This window comes from Lygodium microphyllum, chromosome 15, assembly GCF_053477565.2.
Source record: "Lygodium microphyllum isolate KBCC chromosome 15, Lygodium_microphyllum_v1.1.10, whole genome shotgun sequence".
In the NCBI taxonomy this organism is placed as follows: Eukaryota; Viridiplantae; Streptophyta; class Polypodiopsida; order Schizaeales; family Lygodiaceae; genus Lygodium; species Lygodium microphyllum.
The window spans coordinates 55,627,003-55,639,432 of record NC_141149.1 but is presented as its reverse complement, the minus strand read 5'-3'; the positions used below and the strand labels follow the sequence as shown (position 1 = coordinate 55,639,432).

The 12,430-nt window shown below is 40.1% G+C and overlaps 1 pseudogene; it reads left to right on the top strand.

Moving 5' to 3' along the window:
• LOC148024553 (glutamate--glyoxylate aminotransferase 1-like) overlaps positions 1-12,430 on the top strand; it is a 229,556-nt pseudogene that overhangs the window by 187,615 nt on the left and 29,511 nt on the right.

Genomic DNA, 12,430 nt, shown 5'->3' with positions numbered 1-12,430 from the left:
TTAATGGTGCGCTTTTACTCTTTTCTTTTCTCGAGGCGACATTGAGGCCTTTTGGAGAGGTCGTCATTCAAATTTTTCAGGGTCTGACTTCCATCCAGGGCGCCTTTTCCTTCCTTTGTCATGTGCCCTTTCGGTTATCTCCTTTTTCCTTTTTCTCGCTCCTCTGCTCCATTTTTCCGTTCCTCTGTGCTGCGACAAACACCTTCTTTTTAAAAAAAGCCATAAGCTTTCCTCTTGATATGCTTGAACTCCTCATCAGTCCAAGTCTCCTTCTTCTTCATTGTGCTCAAATATTGGCCGATCTTCAGCCAATCTTCTGCATAATCTTCTTCAAGGAAATGAACTAGAACTTGAGCAATGCAATGAGCATGTTGGCTTCTAGTTGACCATATTGTTGTTTTTAACTTTGGACCAGTATATGCAGTAACTGAAAATGTATTTTCAGCAGCCATGAAATCAAATTCAGCAAGTATAGATTCTTCAGCTTCATCTTCTTCCATCAGCTCTTCTTCATTGTCATATCTTGCATGTGATAGCATGTCAGCAACTGGATTCACCTTTCCTACAATATGCTTTAATTCGGGTTTGAGAGATCTAATATATACAATCCATCTTAGCATAGCAATGTCGGGTGTAGAAAAGTTGGCAATCATGCCCAAGAGTACTGGAAGACAATCAGTTTCTACCACTACAGAAGCACTTATAAAGTATTCATGATCACACTTTAATGCCGTTACAACTCTCCACAATTCCCTTTTTACTTGTGCATACCTTCTTTGATGTTCATTGAGAACTTTTGCTCCAAAACCAATTGTATACCTGTTACCTTCAAGATCCTCTTGGCCAACAACCCATCCTCTCCCAATGGGACTTGTATCCACAATAAGGATGATGGGTTGACCATTTGAATAATCAGCCCTTTTGAGAGTGGGGGCTGAAATTAACAACTTCTTTAATTTACGCATAGTGAGAGTATGCTCACTACCCCAAGAGAATCTTTGGCCTTTTCTTAATAATTGATAAAGATTTTCAACTATATGAGCAAAATGTGATATCCATATGAGATAGAATACACATGCGCCAAGAAATCTTCTCACCTCTGAAACATTTGTGCATTTTTCTTGCATTCTGTTGATGGCATCTATCTTGATTGGAGAAGGTTTGCATCCATAGGGCCACATAGATGACTGACCACTAGGACTTCTTCTACTTCAAAAATCAACTTAGCTTCAGAAAGGGTAAGATGTACCTCTTCTAGCCTTGTTAAAATCCTGTCGCAATCATGAATATGGTTAACTACAAATGTCCGGTAGCCATCTTCGTCAAGCTCCTCATTCTTTTCATTGACTTCATATCCCTTGATAGGTACATCATCAAGAAATGGAAGAGTAAATTGTGGAATAAAGTCCCTTAAGACTTTGTGCATGGCATTCATCATATGGGCTATGGAGTTTGTTGCACCTTGCGGTAGAGTGCACATGTAGACCAATCCAAGTGGTGTCTTCATTGTGGTAATGTCTCGGCTTTCTAATGAAAGCTGAAATTGGTCATATCCAGAATATAGGTCGCCCATAGAATAAATTTCTCTACCTCCAAAAGCTTCAGCAAACTCATCAACAATTGGACCCGAACCAACATTTCGGATTGTGACACAATTAACAGGCTATAGATCTTGAATGAATTGTAAAGATCCATTTTTCTTGGGCATGATAAATCATCGGTTTGAGTAGGGCACTGAAGAAGGTCCTAAAATCTTCATTCTAATATTTTCATTTAGAAGTTCCAGTAGTTTGGGCAAATGCGCCCTTGGAACAGGAATAGACTTGAGGTTCCAAGGCACATGTGGGACCATAAAAATGACCATAGGAGCCACAATATTTGGATCCACACAGCCTATTTCACTTGGTTGAAATGCAAAAGCTTTTCCATGTTTCATTAGCATTTGCATAAAAGAGCGTTTTTCAACCGGCGAAAGGAAAGAATTTTCACATTTTTTGAGCTCTTTTATATGTTCAGATGTGAACTTGCGACCAATGTTGGAAGGATCACGAAGACTTGGCTGATTTACTATCCTATCAGCCAGCCCTTCACTTTCAGGAGGTAGTGGGATTGCCACATGTTTGACTTTTTTATCCACCGCCTTGTATTTTGTCTCCACTTGCGCTTTAACCTTGTTGAGTAAACTAATGTCTTCCTACTCAACAAATTCTTGAATTGTTTGATAAAAATCCAATGTACTTACTTCTATGGACTGATTTTTTGCCTGATTTTTTGCATGAGCAGCTGTATATATTTCAGCAAATGTGTCAGTAGTAATCAGTCCAAAAAAAATGCCTGAAATATCTTCATTTTCATCCATGATGTCATAAGTTTTCAGCTCCCTTTTTACATGACATAAATATTTTCTTTCAACCTTATTCATGGCCGGAAGAGACTTATAACATCCCATACTATTGGCTGCACATACATACAAATCTACTAGAGACAGTTTCTGTTGTATAAGGAGGTTTAATCTTTTTACATGACGCACTACCATAGCCTCCTTTTATAGTAGTGCAATCCGAAAACCGTTGAATTCCGGGCATTAGGAGGCACAGGATAATCACACAGTCAATCTCTGTTTTGATGATGGTTAACACACATAGTAAGAAATTGGATAGCTCGTTCATTATCCTTGCTTTGGATTCGAGCATAGGAAGAACCATCATCAAGAGCTTTTTTTTCTAAGCGGGCTTCAAAAATGTAAGGTTGCCCAAGAATGATAGGGTAAGTCTTGAACAAAAAAGTGAAAATTGTCTTTTATGTCTCCAATAGTTACCTGCACATTAGGACATGCAGTATATAACTCTCCAGAAGAGTTGTTTGTAGCTCTCATTCGCCATCATGGATTAGCATCTATGGGCCATCCGCCACTTTCATAGAGACTTCTTGCCATGACGTTTATCTTCGAGCCATGGTCTAAGAGTGCAATACACAGTGTTTCTTTTTCTCCAATTTTGATGACAGTCTCCGTTGTTGCTCTTGCCCAATGCATGGAATGAACCGAGCCTCTTCCTCCTCATGCATGTGCTGTAGGCAGCCTTCTTTTTGAGAGATGAGCTGCCCAACTAGTTTAGACCAGCCGACCATTACATTTTTAACTTTCACTTCTTTAATTTTTGGATTCATGTTTTCTTTATCTTTAGCTTCAATTGCTGCAATTAATTCTTTAACAGCTTCAAGATGAATTCCTTGAGAAGTCAGCTTTTCTTCCTCCTGCACATAAACTCAAAGAACTTGCAAAAAAGCATGCACTCTTTCTTCAAATTCATCACCAACATATTGTCTTTTCCTTTTGATTACATTAACAATTACATCATGGAATTCACATTTGGCAATTCTAAGAATTTTGCCTGAGGTGAATTCAATTTTGCTTCATAGAATTTATTATTCTAGGACTCGTTTGAGATCCGTTTACCAGGACACCTAGCCGGAATCCTGCGAGATCACTCCTTCTTTATCTCCAACTTCGGACTGCTATTTTGGAGTGTTGTTCACTGCCTGAAAACAACGATCGTGCATCGCACAGTTTTACTAATCTCTCTTTTTACATAAAATCCTCTCAAATTAGCTAAAAGCTACATGCTTTCTTTTACATGTCATCCTAATCTAGAAGTTGTCTATAGTTTTGTAGATTTTTTTACAAGAGATAATATTTAGAATATTAAAAATTGACTAAAATCTAATATTTTTGAACCATGGACACTAACACTAATGTTTAAAATGGCATTGGCTCTCTAAATCTAAAAGGAAGCCACACTCTAGATTTTTTTACACGGTGTGTGCATTAGCGGCATGACAAAGAGCTATTGTGCTCGGATATCATTGAGCATCTTTCAGTATTACTGAAAACTAAACTTCAAGAGATGTCATATATCTTACAGGTCAATTCTCTGGCGATGAATTGCAAAATTGCCGATCTCATGCAACAAGAAAATTTGGGTGCTGAGAATTCTCAGCAAAAAGTGTTATGTGCTGAAATATTTCAGTAAAAAGAGTTGGGTGCCCTTCATACAGAGCAAAATTTTTGTTTTCAAGGCTATTTGCAGCAAGAGTTGAAATTTACAGGTTGTAACAAAAAAACCAAAGTACAGTGACAATATAAGATAGTTGACAATAAGGTTAAATTACCTTTGGACAATGTTGATGATTTGCCAAGGTTTACACCATTTATGTAGAAGGATATGGATAAGATTGTAGTCACAAGATGGTCTAATGATCAACAAGCCAAAGATGATTTGGATGCTTTGATAATCTGCGACAAGCCACTGGATGCAAAGAGGTTCTACGAAGGCATACCTACTTTGGTTCTTCCATATGATCCAGGAGGATGCTATGATAATCTATGTCAACTTACCTACTTGTCATATTACCTAGATGATTTTCCATATGACCCCAGTGGGAACAATGTTGTGAATGGTAAACAAGTTGGCACATGCTGGAGGATGTGCAAGTTCCACTATAAGGATATGGAGGTATAGCGACGGTGCTTTTTGATGCAAAATAGTTGCATCGCTATTTGCGATGCTAATAACGAGACAAACAAGACGGTACTCGGATGAAAATAAACGCGGGCCGAAACCCGAACGCGTTATTTTGCACGAATACACAAAAGAGAGAGCGAACATCTTGCATTTGAGAGGGAGGGGGAAAGAAAGAGAGAAAGAGGGAGAAGGAAAGCTTCTCACTGCTGCCACCGCCGTTCGCGAAGAAAAGGAGGAAGTGTGCGGAGGGCGAAGAGGAGCCGCTGAACCCTTCTTCAAGCCTTTACGGTGAGCGCATTCTTCCTTCTTACTTTGTTTTTGTGTTTTCTCTTTCTCTTCTACTTGTTTTTGTTAAAATTCATGTGTATTGAGAGAGGGAGAGGAAATGAGAGAGAAAGAGAGGGAGAGGGAGGGAGAGGAAATGAGAGAGGGAGGGAGAGGGAGAGGGAGAAGAAGAGAGGGAAACATTAAACATAATAGGGAAAGAGAGAAAGAGACGGAGAGGGAGGGAGAGGAAATGAGAGAGGGAGAGGAGAGAGAGAAAACATTAAACATAATAGGGAAAGAGAGAAAGAGAGGGAGAGGAAATGAGAGAGAAATATTAAACATAATAGGGAAAGAGAGAAAGAGAGAGAGAGGGTGAGGGAGGGAGAAGAAATGAGAGAGGGAGAGGAAAAGAGAAAAGGAAATAAGGAACAAGAGAGAGGGAGGGAGAGGAAATGAGAGAGGGAGAGGAGAGAGAAAAAACATTAAACATAATAGGGAAAGAGAGAAAGAGAGGGAGAGGGTGAGAGAGGGAGAGGAATAGAGTGTTTAATAGGGAAAGAGAGGAAGAGAGGGAGAGGGTGAGGGAGGGAGTGGAAATGAGAGAGGGAGAGGAAGAGAGAAAAGGAAATGAGAGAGGGAGAGGAGAGAGAAAAAATATTAAACATAATAGGGAAAGAGAGAAAGAGAGGGAGAGGGAGAGGGAGGGAGAGGGAAGGAGAGGAAATGAGAGAGGGAGAGGAGATAAGAGAAAAAACATTGAACATAATAGGGAAAGAGAGAAAGAGAGGGTGAGGGTGAGGAAGCGAGAGAGAGGAGGGAGAGGGAAGGAGGGAGAGGTTGTTGTTTTCTTGTTTGTTGTAGTAGTAGTTTTTTTTTTCTTGTTTATTGTTGTTTAGTTTTTTTGTAGTAGTAGTAGTAGTTTTTTCTTCTTTTCTTGTTTATTATAGTGGTAGCAATAGCGGTAGTGGTAGTCGTGGTCATGGTCATGATCGTAGTCGTAGTCATAGTCGTGGTCGTAATCATAGTCGTCGTAGTTGTGGTTGTAGTAGTAGTGGTGGTTTTCTTGTTTGTTGTTGTTGTTATAGTAGTAGTAATAGTTTTTTTTGTTTTCTTGTTTATTGTTGTCTAGTTTTCTTATTTTTTGTTGTTGTTGTAGTAGTGGTAGTAGTAGTAGTTTTTTCTTCTTTTCTTATTTATTATAGTGGTCGTGGTCGTAGTCGTGGTTGTAGTAGTAGTAGTGGTTTTTTCGTTTGTTATTTTTGTTGTAGTAGTAGTAATAGTTTTTTTAATTTATTTTTTAATTATTATCTAGTTTTCTTATTTGTTGTTATTGTTGTAGTAGTGTAGTAATAGTAGTTTTTTTTTCTTTTCTTGTTTGTAATAGTAGTAGTAGTAGTAGTAGTAGTAGTGGGTTTCTTGTTTGTTGTTGTTGTTGTAGTAGTAGTAGTAATAGGTTTTTTTGTTTTCTTATTTATTGTTGTCTATTTTTCTTATTTGTTGTTGTTGTTGTTGTAGTGGTAGTAATGGTAGTTTTTTTTTATTTTCTTGTTTGTAGTAGTAGTAGTAGCAGCAGCAGCAGCAGCAGCAGCAGTAGCAGTAGCAGTAGCAGTAGCAGTAGCAGTAGTAGTAGTAGTAGTTTTTATAGTAGTTTTCTTGTTTGTTTGTTGTTGTTGTAGTAGTAGTAGTAATAGTTTTTTTAATTTTGTCTAGTTTTCTTATTTGTTGTTGTTGTAGTAGTGGTAGTAATAGTAGTTTTTTTTTCTTTTCTTGTTTGTTATAGTAGTAGTAGTAGTAGTAGTAGTAGTAGTAGTGAGAGAGATATGTTTTGTTAAAGAAAATGAGAGAGAGAGAGGAAGAGAAAAACGAAAAAGGAACGAGATAGAGGGAATAAACATACATCATAATAAAGAAAGAGAAAAAGAGAGAGAGATGAAAGGAGAGGAGATAATAAATGGATAAAAAACAAAGGGAGAGTGGTCGGGAGGTCCAGTGCAACACCACGAGATGGGAAACACTCCGACATACGTTAATTTGTGGGTGGATGGGTGGAGACTTTACATACGTTAATTTTTGCTAAGTTACAGGAGAAGAAATCCCTTCTCAAACAATTTAACAAAGAAAAAAAGAATGATAACAAAAATAAATTGTTTGTCGTAACGTAGATAAAATGGAAAATGATGAAGGTCTTGATGTTCAAATTTGTGAGACGTATCTTAATCAGCGTGTCCCATGTCCTTGCTCTCAATGTAAGCTAGCAATTAGACGAAAACGTCGATTGTCTATAGAACACATATGATGCTTCGGCGAGTTTCAATCTGAGATCATTGATCAAACGATCTTGGATTTTCAACAAATGGTAAGAAAAGTTAATATCAGTCATTCATTGTACTCGCAAGCTAATTGAATACCATATACAAAAAGATTGGGTGTGGCTGGCAAATTTTCTATCCAGGGAGGTGACGTCTCGTCCCAAGGAGGAGAGCACACTTTGTGGCCAATTAGAAGAGTTCGTGGCGTGCAATGGATGGAGTGCCTGAGCCAATCCACCACTTGGAAGGTACTACCCAGTCTATACCTTCAATACCAGAGGAGATAGATAACCTTCGAGACTTACCTACAATCTTGGAGCCTGAGATGAAGGAAATGATCGATGCATTAATTCCCATAGATGTTGAGACTTTTGATCCGCTTAGAGAGTAAGCATCCATACCATTATATGATGGGTGCCAAGTATCTCGCCTGAAGACACTGCTTGCACTCCTAAGTGTGCAAGCAAAATACAGGTGGAGCGATGCGAGCGTGATCGAGTTGATCAGGTACCTTGTACGTACACTTTCTTAATTTCTTTTCGGCACTATCATTAAAAACATTTGTGCTTTTTCAAAGTGTTTTATGATTTTTTTAAAGGTTATTGAAGTATCATATATTACCACTTGCAAATACTATGCCTGAGTCTCGTGATGATGCACGACATGTTTTACGAGAGCTTGGCATGGACTACAAGAGCATCTATGCATGTATCAACGATTGCATATTGTTTCAAGGAGAATATGAAACTATGGAGACATGTCCAAAGTGTGGTTCTCACAGGTATCGACAGGACTTGCAAGGGCAAACCATCCCTCAAAAAGTTCTTAGGCACTTTTCAATTATTCCCTGCATAAACCACATGTTTTGTACGTCTGGCATGGCGAGCTTGACAATATGGCATACGCAGAATAGGTCCACAAATGGAGTTAAACGAATATCAGCGGATTCACGCACATGGAGCCACATTGAATCTACCTTCCCAAGCTTTGCTTGAGGGCTAAGGAATATTCGGCTCGGTCTTGCAATGGATGGCATACACCGATTCGTTCTATGCTCAATTTCTTACAGTGTGTGGCCTATAGTCCTTATCAACTACAATATCCCTCCATGGCTTTCTAGGAAGAAAGGATATCTAATCCTTAGCTTACATATTCCCGGCCGCTACAAAGCAAAAAATATGGATGTGTATCTTCGTTCATTAGTTGATGATCTTAAGATTTTTTGGGAGGAGGGGGTTGCCGTGCAAGATATGAGCAAGCGCGATGGTCGACGATCCGCCAATATTCGAGCCATTCTCATGTGGACGATACATGACTTTTCAGGATTTGGAGAGTGCTCAGGTAAATAGGCTTCCGTTCTCGTTGGTAATATCTATCATAGCTTGTTCAATCTTGTATTCACTGGATAGAGGTATTGGGATAGGTGTGGTTACCTCAGGTTATCATGCATGTCCATTGTGCGGGACACAGTTAGACTCCTGAAGGTCATGAACCATGAAGAAGATGGTATATCAAGGACATGCTGCTTTCTTGCCAAAGGGTCATGAACTGAGGAAAGGTTTTCTTGGACGATCTCCAACACGTATGAATGCCCAAAGTTGGTACGAGCTGAAAATGGTCTACACAGAGTCACATCCAAACGAAATGCGATGGTTCTCAGTTTTCTACAAGTTGCCACATTGGACCCACTTAGAGATCAACCACTTGTTAGAATCCATGCATATTTTCAAGAATGTGGGCAGCTTGGTATGGGATCACATCACAGGAAAGAGAGATACTATAGAGGCACGAATGGATTTGAAGGAGGTAGGCAAGATGGAGAAGTTTGTCCGCATTCCAATGGGTATGATGCGTTCTCTCAGGTTTGCGTTTTCTAAAGACAACCAATTATCAGGGCTAAAATCCCATGATTGGCATAAGATATGTCAGGTTTATACTACGAATGGATTCTAAGTGGCCTGCGTATTTTGTTATTTGGAGTGTAGTCATTGTTCATAATGCTTTCTCATTTGTGATATTTTGTACTGCTGATCGCGATCGCAGGATGCCTTACTCCAGAAATATGCGGGGCCATTTACAAGTTGTTGAATTTAGTGCAATGGATCTCATAGAAGGAGATTAACATGTCCTCTATTGAATCCTCGAGGCAGGGAGCAGTGGAGACGGTCTGTCTCTTTGAGAAATACTTGCCTACTAGCATGATCATGATACAAATCCAGCTTCTTGTGCATCTTGTAGATGAAGTGGAGATTGCTGGACCTGTCCATACGCGATGGATGTTCTTCTTGAAGCACTTCATGAAAACCTTGAAAGGCTTTGTGCGACCATGAGCTCAGCCAGAAGGTAGCATGGCTGAAGGTTGGTTGGTGTCTAAGGCGCTAGTGCATATTTCACAATGGCTACCAATGGTGGATCCAGACAACAGTATACTATGGTCACTGAAGGATGATGATAGACTGATTGGACATGTGGTGGTTGGAAATGGGATTGAAAAAAGAATAGATGCTGCAATGGAGGAGAAAGTGAATCTCTTTTGTATGTTGCACCATGCCTCTATGGAGACGTGGCTCGCTAGGTACCAGCAACCTAGGAAAGATCGAGAGGAAGCACGATCTGAATTTGGACGTAGTACGCACCATCGACCGATTCAATATCTCGAGGGTACGGAGGACATTCCACGGTTTATGTCAACACGATGGTTGCATGGAGCTTTGACCACAGCGTCTTGCGAAGGGATAGAGGTCTTAACCGAGGAGTGGAAATTCTCGAGGGGATGTAGTCCAAAGGTGATGATGTGTTTAGGATTTGTCGTATCTATATTTTATATGTGACAACTAATTGAGTGTTTCAATGTACAATACAAAATATATAGTGCAACGTGGTCATGTGGAAGATATTTTCGCGTGGAGCGTATTGACAAAATGCGCTCCACAACAGACTGTGGTATCATGGAAAGGTTCGAGCAAGAGAGCCGACGATGAGCAACGGATCCAAACAAAATTATAGATGAGATGGAGTATTTTGGAAACTTGCAAAATATTGTTACAGTGGATTATTGTAGCTTCTCCATGATACTATTCGATATGCAGTGGTTCAAAGTGGTACTTGAAGGAGCTGGAGCAACAGTTCGACGAGGTCCATCTAGATTTCTCGAAATAGATTTCGAAAAAAAATGGACAGATTTGTGCGACACCTTTGTGTTGCCAGCACATTTTGAACAGGTGCATGAACTCATTTGTTTGTTAATTGTATTACCATATGGTACATGTCACAATAGTTAAATCTCTCTTGTACGTATTTATGAACATGTAATATTCTATCCAAACCCCCGACAACCTCGATGGTGGTATGTTATACCTTTAGCTCCCCGAAGTGCGAGAGTATATGATCAAAGTGATGTTCCGAGCATAGATGGTGACAATATGCAAATAGAGAGGTCGATATTGCAAGGGGTGGAGGCCACTGAAAGCTTGAAGCATAGAGCAGCCAGCATCGGGTAAGAATGATGAAAATATAGGAGTCTAAGAATTTTGTGAATGAGGCGGACTCATCCTTTTGTGGTGACATGTCTATCGACCTTCCACTTTATATTGAGTTGTGTTATGAGATTAACATGGGACCATAGGATACTTCATACTTGGAGCATCCACTTACTCAATTCGTTGACTAATCGCTTATAAGGGTACGTACGATATGCATTTTAAGTAAGATCATTTTTTAAAGATTTATATTACCGTGCTTTATATGATTTAAAATTGATTAGGCTAACATCTTTTTTTGTCTGTGTAGGTGACCTTTGTGGATACTTAGATAATCACGATGAGTCGAGCGATGAGCGATGAGGAGTTGCAGGATATCTTGACGTGCATGTCTCCAGATGAGATGGCGAGATTTAGAGACATGACGGACCAAGAGCTGTCTCGGAGCCACTCTATTAGATGTACTTCGACGCGATCAGATGCTTTAGTTTCGAGTAGACAAGGCCGATACTTCAGACTTGGGCCAAATGGAGATAGTGCTTCAGGGCCAGGGGGATGATGTAGAGATACGGATGTAGTGAGCCCGCGGTCGGCTCGGGATATAGGTGCTACTCCTCGCTCTCGTGGCGGTTCTAGAGAGCATGGCTCAAGTGGTTGCTGTGGAGGCACGAACGTGGTATCTGCGTCTTGTCATTCTGCTGGAGTTACATCACCTCTGGGATTTGTCACACCTATCGGGACATCTACTCTAGTCACTCCAACTTTTTCTCAGCCGTCCCCGCAGATGGCACCCTTATGGGTGCTACTCCTATAGATATTACCCCGATCGGTACACTAGATGTATATGGATCTTCTAGATATGCCCTGGAGCGTGTTCGCAAGTGGGAGAGGACCCATCTTAGGCATACCCCAGAGGGATAGGCCTACCTTGTAGATGATAAGTCAGGAGCCATCATCATGAATGATGAGGAGAGGAGGGTGATGGCTCGCATGAGAGAGTTGTGCCAGAAAGCTTTTTGGCACAATGTCTTGGATCATTGAAAAAACGTACCAGAGGGGAGCAATGACTACATAGTAGCATCCGTGCATGAGGAGTTTCCAATACCAGTAGGTTTTCTACAAGCTGGATGATGGAGTGCATACATGCATATATGTCACACAGACGATCGGACACACACAAGGCACTCAAGAGTGGGGTTACAAAGCTCGATAGCTAGACATGGACAACTGGTGCTGACTGAGGGAGAAGGCTATAGATTCTCTAGGACATTGGAGACAACAAAGCAAGGTGATGAGGGCACGACTAGCGGTCGGAGTGGTCTATCATCTTGGGAGTGGCAACAATAGGACATATCTAGATGACTTTGTAAGTTTTTCTTTTGTTTTTCTTGCTTATTTTTTTGCAATATCATTTGTACTGACAATCATGTTTTTAATAGTTAGTATTTTGTTTCCTTTGCAGCACTCCATTACAAATCGTGATTCAATCGGCCTTGAGACTCGATATGCAGAGAGGCACGGTCTCACTGCATTGATCGACCGATTGTATGGACATGGCGGCCATGTAAGTCACTCATCTTTTTTGTTCATAGTTACCATGTTTAATTAGAATGCATTATTGTATGGTGGATTGATGTGTAGTTGTTTCCTTTTTTGTAGAGTCCGTTCGATGCTCCTTTGTGATGGAATGAGCTTTTGGATGGCGATGATCTATAGCTCACCCTTTGATCCCTGGAGCTCACATACCCTTCTTTTTTGGTCACGTGATCTGTGTAGACATTTTCTACGTAGCAGTAATATCTTGATATGATTGTACCAGTCGCTTTCATTATGCAATCATGTATTTATTTCA